The sequence below is a fragment of the Arachis duranensis genome, chromosome 9 (assembly GCF_000817695.3).
Source record: "Arachis duranensis cultivar V14167 chromosome 9, aradu.V14167.gnm2.J7QH, whole genome shotgun sequence".
In the NCBI taxonomy this organism is placed as follows: Eukaryota; Viridiplantae; Streptophyta; class Magnoliopsida; order Fabales; family Fabaceae; genus Arachis; species Arachis duranensis.
In genome coordinates this window covers 72,930,271-72,947,492 of record NC_029780.3, presented here as the reverse complement: position 1 = coordinate 72,947,492, position 17,222 = coordinate 72,930,271, and the positions used below count along the sequence as shown (strand labels likewise).

Sequence of the window (17,222 nt, the reverse complement as noted above, 5' to 3'; positions counted from 1 at the left end):
CATCGGAAGTTAAGTTAAATGAGCATAAGTGTTCTTAACCCACAAATCCTAAATTGCTTGCTAATTGCCTTAGCAACAACTTAGTGTTAGTGGGAACAAGAACAAGTAACAATCCAAGAATTGACACTAAATGTTGGACATTCCAACTCTAGGTACCCAAATGCTCACTTTTTCCAAGCCAAGAGACAAAAATTTAGCCTAAAACCATGTTTGACATTTTGTCAAACACTTGGTAGGCAAAAAGCTTGAACATGAGACAAATGAGAATTGACTTGAAAGTAAAAGCAACAATTGATCTCAATCAAAAAAAATAGCATAAAAAAGCATAGAACAAACATTAAACATCAAATTCATCAACAAGAAAATAAAATTGCAAGAGAGAAGCAAAAATGAACTATAACTTGAATTAGAAGAAAGAGTGATGACAATATAACTATAAAGAGTTATAACAAGAGAATACTTACAAAGAGATTAGCAAAATCCAATGATCAAAAATGGAAATGGCACTTGGAATGTAAAACCCTAATAAAACCCTAATGGAGAAGATAAGAAAACTTAGAGAAAACTAAGACTAAAAACCTTTTATTCTAGTCCTAAAACTATACTATTGCTATGCTATCTTGTGTGTCTCATTTTCCATCCAATATGAGCTAAAAGACTTTAGTAATGGGCCTCTAAAGCCCTGAAATCACGCATGCGTCCGCACATTTTGCAAAATTCCCAACCTGTGCGTACGCGCAAGTAGCTGTGCGCACGCACAGTAGGCGATGCTTGACAGGACACGTGACACGCTCAAAATGATCCACGCGCTCTACTTGGACTCTTGTGCGGACACACAAGAGGCTGTCCGCACACACTGGTCTCTGAGCTCATCTCCTTTGATTCTTCAAGTTTCTTCCACTTTGCATGCTCTTCTTCCATTTTCTTCATCCCATTCATACCTTATGCACCTGAAATCACTCACAAACACATCAAGGAATCAAATGAAAGGAAAATGGAATAGAAATAGATCAAACTATGCACAAAAGAGCATATTTTCATAATCAATCACAAATTGGGAGGAAGATTCAAAAATATGCTATTAAAGGGAATAAGTGCAAGTTTATATGATGAAATCCATTCAATTCTAACCAAAATTTACCATCAAATATGGATTCATGAATTCCTCCACACTTAAATACTAGCATGTCCTCATGCTAAACACACTCAAAGGAGATAGATGAAAGGGAAAATGACTTATGCTATATTCTACTTAATTGCATGCAACTATCCTAAGGCTAATAGCCAAAATGTGCTACGACGAGAGTTGGTAGAAACAAACCATGAAATTCCAATCCATCACAAGAAAGCTTGAGGGCTAATGCAAAGAGTTCATGCATTAGGATCAATGTCCAAAGAATTGAATCGAAATTTTCAAAATTATTCGATCAAACAACTTGCAAGAGGATACAATATAAGGAGCAAGAACATAGATTTGAACTATCAAACCCCTCACCGGATGTGTATCCACTAAATTTGCTCAGTGTTTAGGGTTTAACCACTCAATTCTCTTTTTATCATGCTTTTCAAAGATTTGCAAGTCATCTAACAATCAACTAGTATTTAATGCATGAATAACAATTATCATGAGGTCTTTAGAAGGATGTAATGAGGCTAAGGTTCAGGTAAGATGAAATATGGCTAAATGGACTTAAAGAATTAGTTCTTTGATTAGCTTGAGTGTCCACTTATTCCTATATCACCTATATAGACTCAACAATATAACCTATCTACCCATTCCGTTATCTTTTTCTATCTCACCTCACTCATGCATTTTCTTTTCAAATATGGCATATGCATCCTTTATTTAGCTCTTTATTTTATACTTTGTTATGCACAAGTTTTTTTTAGAAGAAGCAAAATTTGAACTATGAATGCATATGTCTTCATTAATAAAATGCATGAGCATTACCTAATTGTCAAAAATTTTTCACAATAAGCTTATGCCTCCATCACCAATGTTTCCTACAATTCCCCCACACTTAGACTTTACACACTAATCCACCCAAGCTAATCAAAGAGTGATTCAGGGACATCAATGGTTTTCTGCTTAAAGGGAGTAATGTGCTATCATTAGATCAAAAGGGGATTCATAGGCTCAAACGGATTCACAAAGGTGCATGCAAGGGTTGGCCATATAGGTTAGTGAGTTTATCATCAAAATGGCCTCAATCATGATAAATGCATTCAAACACAAATAATGGACATAAAGAATCATGCAAATCAATGATCACAATAAAAAAGGAGTAATAATCGCACAGAAGAACAACATTATGGTTGAAAAGATGCAACCATCTATTAAAGCTCATGACTCACAAGGTATGTTGTTCGAGCTCTTTTCCATGTTCTACAAATAATTTACTCCAAGCAAGTTGGCAAACATAATATTTCCTTCAATTCAATCAATGGTATGCCCTAGAAAAAGACTTCATAGAAATTCCTTTGTGTTTCACCAATTTATTCATTCTAACATGCAACATGCAAGAACTAACTACTAAATATTCGTAAATGGTAAAAAAATATTTACAAGCAACCAAACAAGATAAAACAAACATAAAACTACTCAAAATAAAGAAAAAGTACTACAAGAAACATTGCAAAGTGCATTAAAAAGAGAAATTTTACCCCCTTGGAATTATTGATCCTCCCCCACACTTAGTTTGTGAATGGTCCTCCGTGCATGTTTACGCTCTGGGAGGATGAAGAGGGTCCACCTTCAGCTGGTGGACTCAGAAGTGGGTTGGTCAACTGTGTCATACTCTTCCCCCGCTATCTCGGATGAAGCTCTAGGAGGTGGGCCGGGGTCTCTTTCTTCTAGCATTGTCGCTATCCACTCAAAACGCTTTTGCTCCAAATGCTCCTTGTGGTGGATATCATGCAAGATGTCTTTGAATAATTCTGGAAGAGGACAGAAAAAAGGTAAAACAGTTGACAAAGTTGGTAGTCTTGGTGGTGGTGCTGTAGATGTCTTCCTCTCAGAGGTGTTGTGGTTGTTGTTCTCCCAAATCTTCCCTCAGGAAGTACTTGTTGCCTCTAGGGACCTTGAACATGATGTCTCTCGGATGCCACTCTACTTATGCTACTGTTGCCAAACGCATCACCATCGATGGAAAAGGGATGTTGATGTTCTTTTTCTCAATCAGTTTCCATATCGATGTGCGTAATAGATGTACAATGGCTATATTCTTTCCTTCCATGATAGCCCAAAGTAGCAACACAGCCTTAAATCTCACATGGGTAGCATGAGTGCTGGGAATGATGTAATCCACCACAATTTGATGCCATGTACGAGTTTCGGCATTCAAATCAGAGTAAGCTATAAATGTGGGAACATAATTTCTCCCTTTGCTATACTCCCATAGGCACCGGGACGGCCAATTCTCTTAAGTATGGGAGTCAAGAACATCCTCCCCTTGGACACACTCGCCTTGATCCTTTAATAGTCATCATACTCGGGTAGAATGTGGGGGATCTTCAAAATAACTTCAATAGCTCGGTTGGAAGTATCCAACCTCTTGCCCCGGAGGAATCCCGACTCCGCTTTCCAATATTGGTAGTTGGCGTAGAATTCCCGCACCATGGTTTCATTGACTTTAATTGGGTCTTGCTCTAAGAACTCCCAATAAAGTGAGGCGATCCGCTCATGGACGACCATTTTGTACTTGATTAGAACCTTAAGCGTCCGCTCCCAATGGATTGGCCTTTTCTCAAATTTGCCATATCGGAACTCGGCTTTTTGGTTGATCAAGGTGTCTGGGTTATTGCTCGGGCGATCCATGAAGTATGGTCTTGACGCGCGGGTTGTAGGTTCCACAACTGGCAAAGTGACCAGTTTCTTATCCTTCTTTCTCATCCTAAAAAGGAAACAGAAAATATCAAGGTCATAGGACAATAACAAACTTAGAACAATGAGGAAACACTTAATGAAGTGAAGGAACTAAATCCTTAGTTGGAAGCTTGAAAATAGTGTGATTTATAAGAATGACGGTGTGTATATCCCAATGGTGCGCGTGGTTGGAACATACACATCGACCACACACAACGGCAATCACATTCTTTAGGCAATTCAAAATTCAAAACTTCGCAACTAAGTGCTTAAGTTGAAACATATAAACATAGAAATGGAAGCAACTTCAAGCAAGCACCAAAAATAAATTGTCAATTGTTCATCCTCAACAAGTGGTAATCACATAAACAATGCTCTCAATTCCAAACCCAAAAGATGTTTGATTAAGACATCATCAAAAGTTGAACATTCATAAAGTGATTACTCAAGTTAAATTCCAAGATAAACAATGAGACTCTAATTCTACAAACACAATGCATTTACATCTAAAGTCACCCATTAACAAAGTACATAAATCTTGGAAATATGGGCAGTTGAACTCAAAGTATACCAATAATGAAATGCATTGGCAAAGCAATGTGATCAACATCGAAATTCACAAATGAATTTGCACAATTCATACAATATGCCTAACCAAAGATAAATTGAAAACATATGATGGCCAAGTCATATGAATCAAACAAGATGTTCATTGAGGCATTTTATCGAACATGTGGTATGCAACGTGCAAGTGCATCACAATTAAGCTCAAAATTGATCACAATCAACCCAATAATCAAGCAACAACACTTTGCAATACAAAGAAATAACTGAGAAAGCAACAAATTTAATCTAACCAAACATAAAGGAAATGGAAATAAATGCAAGAATATAAACATAAAAAGAAAGGAAAGACAAAAAACCTTAGATAAAGAGGTTGAATAACAAGAACTATAGAGGAACAATGGCACTTCTTATAGCCACTGTGAATTCACGGCGGTTGGATTTACCGGAAAGAGCATCGGAGGAGAAAGCTCACCGGTGGTGAAAAGAGAAAACAGAAGAGAAAGAAAGAAAGAGAGAAAAGAGAAGAGAAGTAAGAGAAAGGTACAGATATGGTGGTGGTGGCCGGTGGCAGATAGCAGTGACAGCCAGCGGCAGGCTGACCGGCGAGACTGGGCGGGGTGGAGAGGAAGAAGGCAGCCAAGAAGAAGAAAGGAGAAGAAAAGAAGGCTGCCTCCCAACAGGGAAGCTCGCCCTATTAACGCCCAGCTCGCAACCTATGCGGACGCACAGAACCAAAAACTTAGAGAGGGTGCGATCGTACACAGCGTGCAAATGCTACAACCAGAGAGATTGCAAAAGGACGTGCGGGCGCACAGGAGCGTGCACTCGCACAAAGGAACATTTTTTTTATGTGGACAAAAGCAGGTGTGCGTGCGCACACAGATCCGTGCGCACGCACAAACAGTGAGAATGGGGGTGTTGTTCCCATGCACAGGTCGTTCCCTCGCTCTCACCAGAGGGGCTAACAAAGGGTGTGCTGGCGCACACGTCTGTGCGGCCGCACAGATGAAGCGCAAAAAGGGACTCGTACGTACGCACGCAGGTGTGTGCACGCACAGATCGGACAAAAAGAGAGCATCACGCATGCGCAGGCTGTGCTGGCACTGCGACCAGAGGGCATGTTAAGGCGTGTGCGGATGCACAAGCTTGTGCGTCCGCACAAATGGTGAAAAACACAATATTGTGCGTATGCACAGCTTGGTGCGCATGCACAGATGCCCTGTTTCAGAATTTTCTTTTCTCTTCAAAACTATGGTTGCTAACCTTAGTACACCACATACCATCCTCAAATCATTCAAACAAGCACAAAATCATAGTCCACAAGTAATTCAACTTATACGACTCAAAATCATCAAACAAACTTAAGCTAAGCATTATATCACAAGAAAACAAATAGTTCAAAAAACCTATAAACAAGAGATAGTGCTAGAAAAATTTCACCATGGTGGGGTGTCTCCCACCAAGCACTTTGGTTTAGAGTCCTAAGTTGGACTTGCATGGCTTCAATGTCACTTAGGAAGTTCCCCAAGGAGGAAAATCTCAAACTCCTTGGCTTGCTTTGGTTGAGCATGATCCTTTGAATTTGACTCCTTTGCACTATCCTCTTTTCCTTGCTCCTTGCCATCTTCACTTACCTTCAATTTTGTCGCATCCAAAAACAGAGTAAGCTCCATGAATGGGCTTGTCAGACTCTTCCAAAGTGAACTTGACTAACTTTCCATCCGACTCAAAAAAATAGACTCCCGAGTGTGCATCTAACTTGAAACGGGCCGTCTTCAAGAATGGTCGTCTAAGGAGTATTGATGATGGCTTGGTTGAGTCAATAGGAGGGGTTTCTAAGATGTGAAAATCAGCTGGAAAGAGCAATCCTTGAATATTGACTATGACATTCTCTGCAAACCCCACAACTGACACAATACTCTTGTCGGCTAACATAAATCTTGCCCTGGATCTCTTAAGAGGTGCTAAGTTCAATCTCTCATAGATGGAGAGTGGCATGATGTTCACACACGCCTCCCAAATCACACATACAGTCCATGAACTTAGTCCCACCAATCAAACAAGTGACCAAACATGGGCCGGGATCATTGCATTTTTCAGGTAGCAAAGAAGAGATAGAGTCATCTACCGGCTTTTTGTTGATGTTGCCAAGCTTGTCCTTGTGAGTGCAAATGTCCTTGAGGAACTTGGCATATTTCGGCACTTGTTGAATGGCTTGAAAGAGAGGGATGGTAACTTCAACTTTCTCAAAAACTTCCACCACAGTGGGGTCAAGATCTTCTTGCTTCTTTGCTTTCTTAACTATAGTTGGGAATGGAATGGGCAAAGGCTCTTCTAGCAAGATCTTTCTCTTTGGCTCCTTGACCTTTGGTGGTTCTTCCTCACTTTTGTCAACATTTTCAGCTTCACTCCTCATCACCTCAACTTCATCTTCTACCTTCTCATTGTTTGTCTCCTCATTCAACTTTGAAGGTATAGCCATATTCTTATCCAACTTAGTACCACTACTAAGAATAATGGCATTTATGCTTCCTTTAGGATTGGGTTGAGGTTGGGAGGGTAAACTACTTGAGGTTGAAGCTTGTTGGGTGCTTTGTGTGGTTTGAGGAGGGAGAGTCAAATGGGTAAGGGCTTTGGCTATTGTAGCCATGTAAGCATCTTGTTCTTATGGAACTCTCTTTGTTCTTCCATGAAGGTATGGCTTGTGTCATTCATATGGGATTGATGTGAGGGAAGAGCTTGGTTAACTTGAGTAGTATTGGATCTACTGTTTGGATGTTGATACTTCACTTGAGATGGAGGTTGTGGGGATTGTTGGTATGGTTGTTGGTATTATGGCTGGCCTTGGGGGTGTTGATGGTAGTAGACTTGAGCATTTTGGTTAGGTTGAGCTTGGGAAGCTTGGTTCCACCTTTGGTTTAAGTTATCCCTCCATCCTTGGCCTTGAGTACCTCCATGTGGGTAGGGTCCTTGGGTGTAATGGGGTCTTTGTGGGTAGGGGTTAGCAACTGCCAATGTAGTGTCCTCTTGGATTTGAGGGCACTCATTGGTGTAATAAGTAGTACAAGAGCAAACACCACATATCCTTGTTGGTCCTTCGGTCCTAGGAGGTTAAGGTGGGGCATTTATCAAAGCTTGAGGGATTTGTTACCCTTGGGTGATTTGCCTCAACAAAATTGTCATCTCACTAAGGGTCTTAGTGAAAATAGCATCTCCGAAGGTAGAAACTTCGCTCACGGCTTTTGATTGTGGACTTCTAGCCCGAGAGTGTTCAATAGAGTCTGTTAGGTCCGATATAACTTCCCATGCTTCTGCTGCGGTCTTGTTTTTGGTCAATGATCCTCCACTCGCGGCATCTAGGAGAAGCTTATCTTGGTGGTTCATTCTTTCACAAAAATAACTGATCAAAACCAACTCATCTATTTGGTGGTGAGGGCAAGCTTCCAGCAACTTCTTAAATCTCTCCCAATATTCATACAAAGTCTCCCCATCCCGTTGCACAATGCAAGAGATCTCTCTTCTCAGTTTGTCTATTTTCTAGGGAGGGTAGAACTTCTCCAAAAATTCTTTCCGCAACAAGTCCCAATTGGATCTAACTTCCCCCGGCTGAGTATAAAACCACTCTTTCACTTTTTCTTCCAAAGAAAAAGGGAAAGCGAAGACCAACACTACAGCTTCATCCGCCCCATGTCTTCTCGCAGTTGCACATGCAACTTGGAAATCCTTAAGGTGTTTCAGAAGGTCTTCCTCAGGCAATCCATTATACTTGGGGAGCAAGTTAATTGTGCCAGACCTAAGCTCAAAATTTGGATCCAAGGCCAAATATAGAATCTAAAGTGGTTGCAAGGCAAGATCAGGAGCTCCGGCCTCCTTCAATGTAATCCTTCGAGGTGGGTCTGCCATGACAGTGTCACCTGAGTCACTCAAAGACAGTTCAGAACTCCCCATAGATGAATATAGAGTCTCTTCATTGATTGGAGAATGATAGTCACGGATAGGTGGTGATAGTGAATGGGAATGGTCCTCAAGGGAGCCCGCTTCACTATTCACAAAAGCTAGCCGGCGCCGAGCTTGCCTTATACGAGTTAAAGTTCTTTCAATTTTTGGGTCAAAAGTGGCCAAGCTTGGGTCTGGGAGCGACCGTGTCATTCAACTGAGGAGGCGATGAAAGCATGCAATGATGAAAGGCAAAACAAAAGTAGGCAAGTAAGCAAGAACTAACTTAACACTCTATAACTACCAAAACTAACTAAGGAGGGAAAGTAGTATTTACAATTATTGCCAAGTAGCAAACCAAAATCAACTATTCACACTATTCACACTATTCACATATTTATACAACCAAAATCATAGCACTCATTGCACTTAAAGTGAAAATTTCCCGGTAACGGCGCCAAAAACTTGATAAGGCGCCCAATTGTACGAGTTGGGATTTTCTCAAAATAGGACTAATGTTGCAAGTATACACCCAAACCCGACAATCGGTCGCCGATCAAATTTGAAAATTCACAAGATGTGTCACAACTCAAAACCAATTTAAAAACCGAGAGTATTTGACTCCCGGGTCGTCTCCCAAGGACTCACTTAAGAGGCAATGAGTGTGTAAATTCCGGTTGTAGTGATCAAGGGGTTGTCAATGAAGAAATGAACATATAAAGCAATAAAAGAACATGCAAAATTATAATGATTGAACTAATAAAGAAATTAAAGAACCGACTATGTAATATAAACAAGTAAATTATAAAAGAAATTAACATAGCAATGTACGAAAAATTGAAAGCAGAAAAAGGGGTCTTGGCTTGGAATGAGCTAAGGGTCCTTTCCTTGTTGGAACCACAACTATGACAATTATGATGGATTAGTCTCAGTTGCTCAACCCTCACATCGGAAGGTAAGTTAAATGAGCATAAGTGCTCTTAACCCACAAATCCTAAATTGCCTGCTAATTGCCTTAGCAACAACTTAGAGTTAGTGGGAACAAGAACAAGTAACAATCCAAGAATTGACACTAAATGTTGGACATTCCAAATCTAGGTACCCAAGTTCTCACTTTTCCCAAGCCAAGAGACAAAAATTTAGCCTAAAACCATGTTTGACATTTTGTCAAACACTTGGTGGGCAAAAAGCATGAACATGAGACAAATGAGAATTGACTTGAAACTATAAGCAACAATTGATCTCAATCAACAAGAATAGCATAAGAAAACATAGAACAAACATTAAACATCAAATTAATCAACAAGAAAATAAAATTGCAAGAGAAAAGCAAAATTGAACTATAACACGAATTAGAAGAAAGAGTGATGACAATATAACTATAAAGAGTAATAACAAGAGAATTCTTCCAAAGAGATTAGCAAAATCCAATGATAAAAAATGGAAATGGCACTTGGAATGTAAAACCCTAATAAAACCCTAATGGAGAAGATAAGAAAACTTAGAGAAAACTAAGACTAAAAACCTTCTTTTCTACTCCTAAAACTATACTATTACGATGCTATCTTGTGTGTCTCATTACCCATCCAATATGAGCTAAAAGACTTCATAAATGGGCCTCCAAAGCCCTTAAATCGTGTGTCACGTGCTTTTCTAATGAGGTCATGTGCGGACACCTGTGCGGATGCACAGACGTGTGCGTCCGCACACTTTGCAAAATTCCCAACCTATGTGTACGCACAAGTAGCTGTGCGCACGCACACTAGGCGATGCTTGACGGGACACGCGACACACTCGAAATGATCCACGCGCTCTGCTTGGACTCCTGTGCGGACACACTAGAGGCTGTGCGCACGCACAGGTTTCTGAGCTCATCTCCTTTGATTCTTCAAGTTTGCTCTACTTTGCATGCTCTTCTTCCATTTTCTCCATCCCATTCCTACCTTATACACCTGAAATCACTTACAAACACATCAAGGCATCGAATGGAAGGCATATGGAATAAAAATAGATCAAACTAAGCACAAAAGAGCTAATTTTTAAAATCAAGCACAATTTGGGAGGAAGATTCAAAAACATGCTATTAATGGGAATAAGTGCAAGTTTATATGATGAAATCCATTCAATTCTAACCAAAATTTACCATCAAATATGGATTCATCAGTACTTCCCAAGGAGCAACTTCAAAGGACATGTGACTTGCTTTTTTGCTCTTTGACAACTGTACATTGCCTTGCCTTATCCCTTTCATCAATCTTTTCTTCCTCATGCCTATTCACCACAACAAAACAAAAAATTAAAGTACTATACTTAGCGGCAAAAAGAATTAGGAAAAAAAAGATAACTAATTTTTGAATTTTTTTGACAATTTCAACTAAGTGTTCCTTATGCAACAATGAGTAGCCGTGACTCTTGTGATCATATATACAACTATGGTGGACACCAAACTTAGTATTTGGCAATATAGCTCAAGGAATTAAATTCACTTCCCAGGATGTACATCTCATGAATCTTGTGAATCATCCTAGATTTTTTTCACACTAAACTTATCATCCACTAATTGATTTATGTAAACGTTCAATGAAATTCTTGTCACCTTTGACTCATTCATCATAGTGAACACTTTATTCTCTACCTTTGGAAATATAAACTCAAAATAATGTAGCACATGGTTCATCTGTCATGAATTTCTAGGCTTAAAACAAATTTGACTCTCATTCAACTTGTAGCATATGCAGAACACCAAACTTCTGTTTGGCTATATACTTCAGGCAAATGAATGAGTATATATCTTAAGATGGCTAAATGGTCATTATGCTTAGAAAACCATCTTAGAGTGTCCTCAGGCACACCAAACTTAGGAATCAAACATATGCTTCAAGATGTTATATGCAACTGCAAAATGTGTCTATGAAAGCCTAAAGTCATGTTAGAAAACCATTGATTATTAATAAAGTAGTAAAAGAATGCTTAAACATGGGTTGTCTCCCATGGAGCGCTTCTTTAACGTCATTAGCTTGACGGTTGACTTCTGTCAGGGAGGATTGTAATGTCTCAGGTCTTCTCACCTCATAATGAATCTATCTCCGCTTGCCTCCTTGAGAATCTCTACATGCTCCAAGGATAAGATTTTATTGATGATGTACACTTGAGGCATCTGAGATGGAATGGTAGGAAGATGAGGTGGGATTAGTGGGTGGTGTATTGATATCACTTTGTACTGTAGAGAGAAATCCTTTGTGGGGATCTTTTTGATTTTCCATCTCTTTGGTACCTTCTTCCCACTGCTCTTCTCTCCTTCAAATGGTGCTTTGGTGATTCCTGTGTCCGGAGGATCCTTGATGATTATTTCTCTTGACTCTTGTGGTTTCAGCTCCTCCTTGGGCTTCCTTGGTTGTTGTATCACTTGAACTTCTTGTTTTTCTACTAAGGGGGTCTCTAGAGGCTTTGCTTGTGATTCACTGCTAGTTTCCTCCAAGAGCACTTCGTTGTGATTATCCTTCAACTTTTTGTTCTCTTGTTCAGATTCTTGTGAGGGCTTGAAGACATGAAAGGTGAGTTGTTCATCATGTATTCTCAATATCAACTCCCCTTGCTCAACATCTATGAGTGCTCTGGTAGTGGTCAAGAATGTTCTCCTTAGAATGATTAGGTGAAGATAGCTCTCTTCCATCTTAAGAATAATAAAATCTGCAGGGAAGAAGTACTTTCCAACCTTCACCAGTTCATTTTCAACCACTCCTACTGCTTGTTTCTGAGTCTTGTCAGTCAGTTAAAGGATTCCATCTGTGGATCTCAACTCATTAATCTTTAGATTCTTCATGAGAGATAGAGGCATGAGATTTATGCTTGCCCCCAGATCACAGAATCCTCTGTCGATCATCGTATCCCCTATAGCACAAGGGATGTGAAAACTCCCTGGATCATTTTTCTTTGTGGGCGAATCCTTCTTGATGAGGGCACTGCTCTCCTTAGTCATCACTACTATTTGCCCACCCTTTAAGGTACTCTTCTTAGTTAGCAACTCCTTCATGCACTTATTGTATGATAGAATCTGTTGGAGGGTTTCAATGAAGGGTATGTTGATATGGAGAGTCTTGAATGTATCTAGGAACCTAGAGTATGGCTTGTCCTTCTCACCACCCTTATGTCTCTAAGGGTATGGTGCTTTTGGTACATACGATTTCAGGATTTCTTTTTCCATTGGTTCCTTCACCTATGCAGGGTCAATTCCTTGTTCTGCCTCTTCCAAATTCTTTCTTGAATCTTCTTGGCTGCGCTCTGTTGGCTTGTCAGTTTCTTCCTCCAGAATCTCTTCATCTCTTAGAGTGATCGCTTTGCATTCTTCTCATCTCACATTCTGTCTCTCCTCTTAGGTTCTTCTCAGTATCACTTGGAAAGTTGTCAGTAGACTTAAGAATTTGTTGAGAAAGGTAGTCTACTTGAGACTTAAGCCTTTTGATGGTATCTCCCTAGTTCTTTATATTAAACCTTACTTCATCCTTGAATGCTTTGTTGTCTTGAACCTCCTTGCAAAGATTTTCAAGCAAGGTCTCAATCTGGGAGATTCTGTCCTCAGATGGTGATGGTGGTTTGGAATTTGGGCTTAAAGATTGCTATTTTGTGCTTGATATGGACGTTGGGAAGAAGTGTTTTGTAGGGCTTGATATGATCTTTGGTTGGAATGTTGGTAAGTGGAGTTATTGTAATGGTTGGAGTTGTGAGGTCTATGATCTTGGTTCTGGGTTTGCTGGTTTTCTCACCCAAAGTTTGGGTGGTTCCTCCAACCAGGATTGTAGGTTTTGGAGTATAGATCATAGGGTTGTCTTGAAGAGTTTCCAACATAATTGGCTTGCTCCCAATCACCTCCATCCTCTACATTCAACTCTTCTTGAGCTGGTGGTTGAATATTGACTGCTGTAACTTGATTCCTCTCCACCTGCTTGGTGAGGTCTGCCAATTGCTTAGTGATCAGCTTGTTTTGAGCTAGTATTATGTCCATGTGATTTAGCTCCATCATCCCTCTATTCGTGCTTCTATCAGAGGCATAGAAGTATTCATTATTGGCCACTATTTCAATGACATCAATGGCCTCCTCTATTGTCTTCTTCTTATTGAGAGATCCTCCTGAAGAATGATCTAAGGCCTTTTTTTATTCTTGTGATAGATCTTCATAGAAAATATGCAGCTGTACCCATTTATTGAACATGTATAGAGGGCACTTTCTTGTCAGCTCCTTGTATCTCTCACATGCTTCATAGAGAGTTTCACCATCTTGTTGCCTGAATGTTTGTACCTCCGCCCTCAATCTGTTAACTCTTTGGGAAGGGTAAAATCTTGCCAAGAACTTATTCTCCACATCTTCCCAAGTTGTCAAACTTTCCTTAGGAAAGGATTCTAGCCACTTTACTGCTTTATCCCTGAGAGAGAAGGGAAATAACCACGGCTTATAGGTGTCCGGGTGGACCCCATTAGACTTCACTGTATCACATATTCTCAAGAATGTGGTTAGATGTTGATTGGGGTCTTCTTGGGCACTTCCTCCAAATGAGCAATTGTTTTGAACAAGGGTGATGAGCTATGGTTTTAGCTCAAAATTATTGGCATGAAGGGTTGGTTTTAGGATGCTGCTCCCACAATTCCCAGGGTTTAGGTTAATGTAAGAGCCCAGAACTCTTCCTCCTGCACAACATAGTTACCAGCACCTTCTCCAATATGGTTGTGGACTTCTTCCAACTCTTCTTCACCAGCAATTCCTTTACCTCTTGCTTCCCTCCTTAGTCTAAAGAAGGTCCTCTTTAGTTCACTGTCAAAGGATGTTGAGGCTCCTCCTCTTCTACCTGTCATAGCTCAGCAAACACAGGCAAACAGCAAATGGAGAAGTCACAAAAATTATGGTTAGAGTGGTTTGTGCAATTGATCAAACAGTTAGTGGATTAGTGTGCTAGAAAGTAAATAAACAAAGGAAAACCGATTAAATTGCAGAATATAACAGTAAACAGCTGAAATTAAAACTAATTAATAGAAGAAAAGGAAAATGTTCAATCTAGTTATCCTCCAATTTAATCATTGTCAATACAAAATTAATCCCCGGTAACGGCGCCATAAACTTGATGCACGAAAACTTGTATCACTACAAATTTCCACCGACAAGTGCACCGGATTGTCGTTAAGTAAAAACTCACAATATAGTAAGGTTGAATCCCATAGGGATTGATTGGTTGAGCAACTTTAATTAAAGGAGTGTTCTAGTTGAACTGAGCAAAATTTGGATTGAGAATTGCAAAAATTAAATTGGCGGGAAAGTAAATAACAGTAATGTAAATAGTAGAATGTAAATGGCAGAAATTAAATTGTAGAATGTAAATTGCAGGAAATTAAATGGGAGTGGGAATAATTGAGAATCAAAGTAAATAACAATTAAAGAGAATGTGTAAGATCAGAAGTGAGGAAGCTCATTGAGCTTAGGAGATATTGCATTCTCCGGATCAAGTTCACTCTCATCTCTTCCTCAATCAATGCATTCATTGATCTCTTGGCAATCTTAGGTGATTGGATTCCAGTGTCTTAGCAATCCAATCTCTCTAAGCTTGAACAATTGCCCAATGTCTTGATCTAATTGCTCATGGGAAGAGACGAAGTCCAATTACTGATTATACCACATATTTTTCTAGATCAAAGTATTGGTAGGATTACATGTCACTATATCCAACTAACCCCCAATCCAATCCAACATGAGAAAGCATTTATAGCATGATTTCCTCATTCCTCTTTCAAGATTCAGAGGAAATCCAAGTATGAATAATTTCTCTGTCGAGACAATTGTTCAATTAAATGAAGATTGAAAGCTTTCAAGCAAATCAAGAGAAAAGAAAGATGAAGAAGAATGAAAACTATTATTGATTCATTGAATTACAACAGAGCTCCATAACCCAATGGAGAGGGGTTTAGTGATAAACCCCGATTTGTGCATGGTTTTGCAATTCTCCCTAGATTTGTGCTTAAGTGTGAAAACATGCTTTTTAGACCTTAAAATAGCTAAATTTAACTCACTTTAATTCCATTCAATGCCTTGATATGTTTGTTGAGTGATTTCAGGTTCATAAGGCAAGTATTAGATGGAAGAAGTAAGGAGAAAAGCATGCAAAGTGGGAGAACTCATGAAGAAATGAAGGAACCGTAAAGTTGTCAAGCCTGACCTCTTCGCACTCAAACAACCATAACTTGAGCTACAGAGGTCCAAATGAGGCAGTTTCAATTGTGTTGTAAATCTAACATCTGGGGCTTCGAAATGATAAAAATTTTACCATATGTTGCTTTGCGTATAGGTGTGCGCACGTACAATGTGTGCGGACGCACCGATTGAGCAAGTGACCCACTAAAGAGCAACTCGTGGCCAGCGATTTCTAGCTCATTTTGGGCCCAATCCAACCCATTTCTGATACTATTGAACCCAAGGATTAAAGGGGGAAAGAACCAAGTAGTCATAGTTTAGTTTTCATCATGTTTTAGGGAGAATTCTAGAGAGAGAGGCTCCCTCCTCTCTCTAGATTTTAGGGTAGTTTTAGTTAACTCTTCTTTGATCCAAGTTATAATTCTTTTTTTGATTTTAGTTTTCTCTTTTAATTCCTTGTTACTACATCTTTGTTCTTCTAGTTTTACATGTCATTTCTTATTTTGCTCTCTTTTATGTTGATGAACCATTGTTGAATCTTAATTTTCTTTAATGCAATTTTATGTTTCTATGTCATTTTTATATTCATATTAATTGCTATTGTTGATTTCTTACTTGTGGTAGTCATGGGTTTCACTAATTCTTGCATTTGGTGATGTTTACTTTTCTTGCACTCTAGGTGTTTGATGAAATGTTTTCTCTAGTTTTTGAGTAGTTTTCTTGACTCTTGGCCTAGGCTAAGGGAATTGGGTGACCTTGAGTCATTGGGTCTCAATGATTTGGTGATTTAAGAACCCTTGGTAATCAATTTGATACTCATTGACGCCAACCCACTACTAATCTAATTAGTAGGTAGGTTGGGACTTATGGGTTGATGTGATCAAGCCTATTTGACGTACTTCAAGTCTAGGAGTAGATATTACATACTTAAGGTTTTGGAAGTAGACTTAATAGGTTGGCGTCTCATAATTGTCAATATATGGTTTGTAGACAAGGATGGTAATCTCAATTACCCATGTCTAGCCAAGAGTACTTTTCTATTTATTTTGTTAGTTCTCTTCACTCTTGGCTTAGGTAGAGTAATTAGTGACGGTTGAGTTATCTAATTCATTTAATTGATTGACAATTAGAAGTTGCTAATTGATTTGGATACCACTAACACTAGTCTTTTCCTTGGGATTTGGCTAGGACTTGTGGAATCAAGTTGATTCATCCACTTGACTTTCCTCCATGGTTAGAGGTTAACTAAGTGGTAGCAATGGATAATTTGTGATCACAATTAAGGAGAATAACTAGGATAGGACTTCTATTTTTCATATCTTACCAAGAGCTTTGTTAGTTGTTAGTTTATTTTCATTACTATTTGCATTCCATGTCTCTTATCCCAAAAACCCCTAAATATACTTCATAGCCAATAATTGAGAACTTCATTGCAATTCCTTGTGAGACGACCCGGAGTCTAAATACTCCGGTTAATTCTTATTTGGGGTTTGTTACATGTGACAACTCAAATTTTTTATTGGGAGAATTGTTTGTTGGTGTAGAACTATACTTGCTACGAGAATTGATTTCATTGAGAAATTCTTTACCGACACGACAAATCTTCTTAAATCAAAATGGCGCCGTTGCCGGGGAGTTGCAATAGTGTTATGTTATTGGCTATTATTCATATGTAAATAT

General features: G+C 39.2%; 1 non-coding gene across 1 annotated transcript; it reads left to right on the top strand.

Annotated features, from left to right (window-relative positions):
• Nucleotides 1-7,853: 7,853 nt before the first annotated feature.
• LOC127742016 (small nucleolar RNA R71) lies at nucleotides 7,854-7,960 on the top strand. Its single transcript, XR_008003203.1, has one exon. It is a non-coding gene; the product is annotated as a small nucleolar RNA R71 (small nucleolar RNA).
• Nucleotides 7,961-17,222: the final 9,262 nt, after the last annotated feature.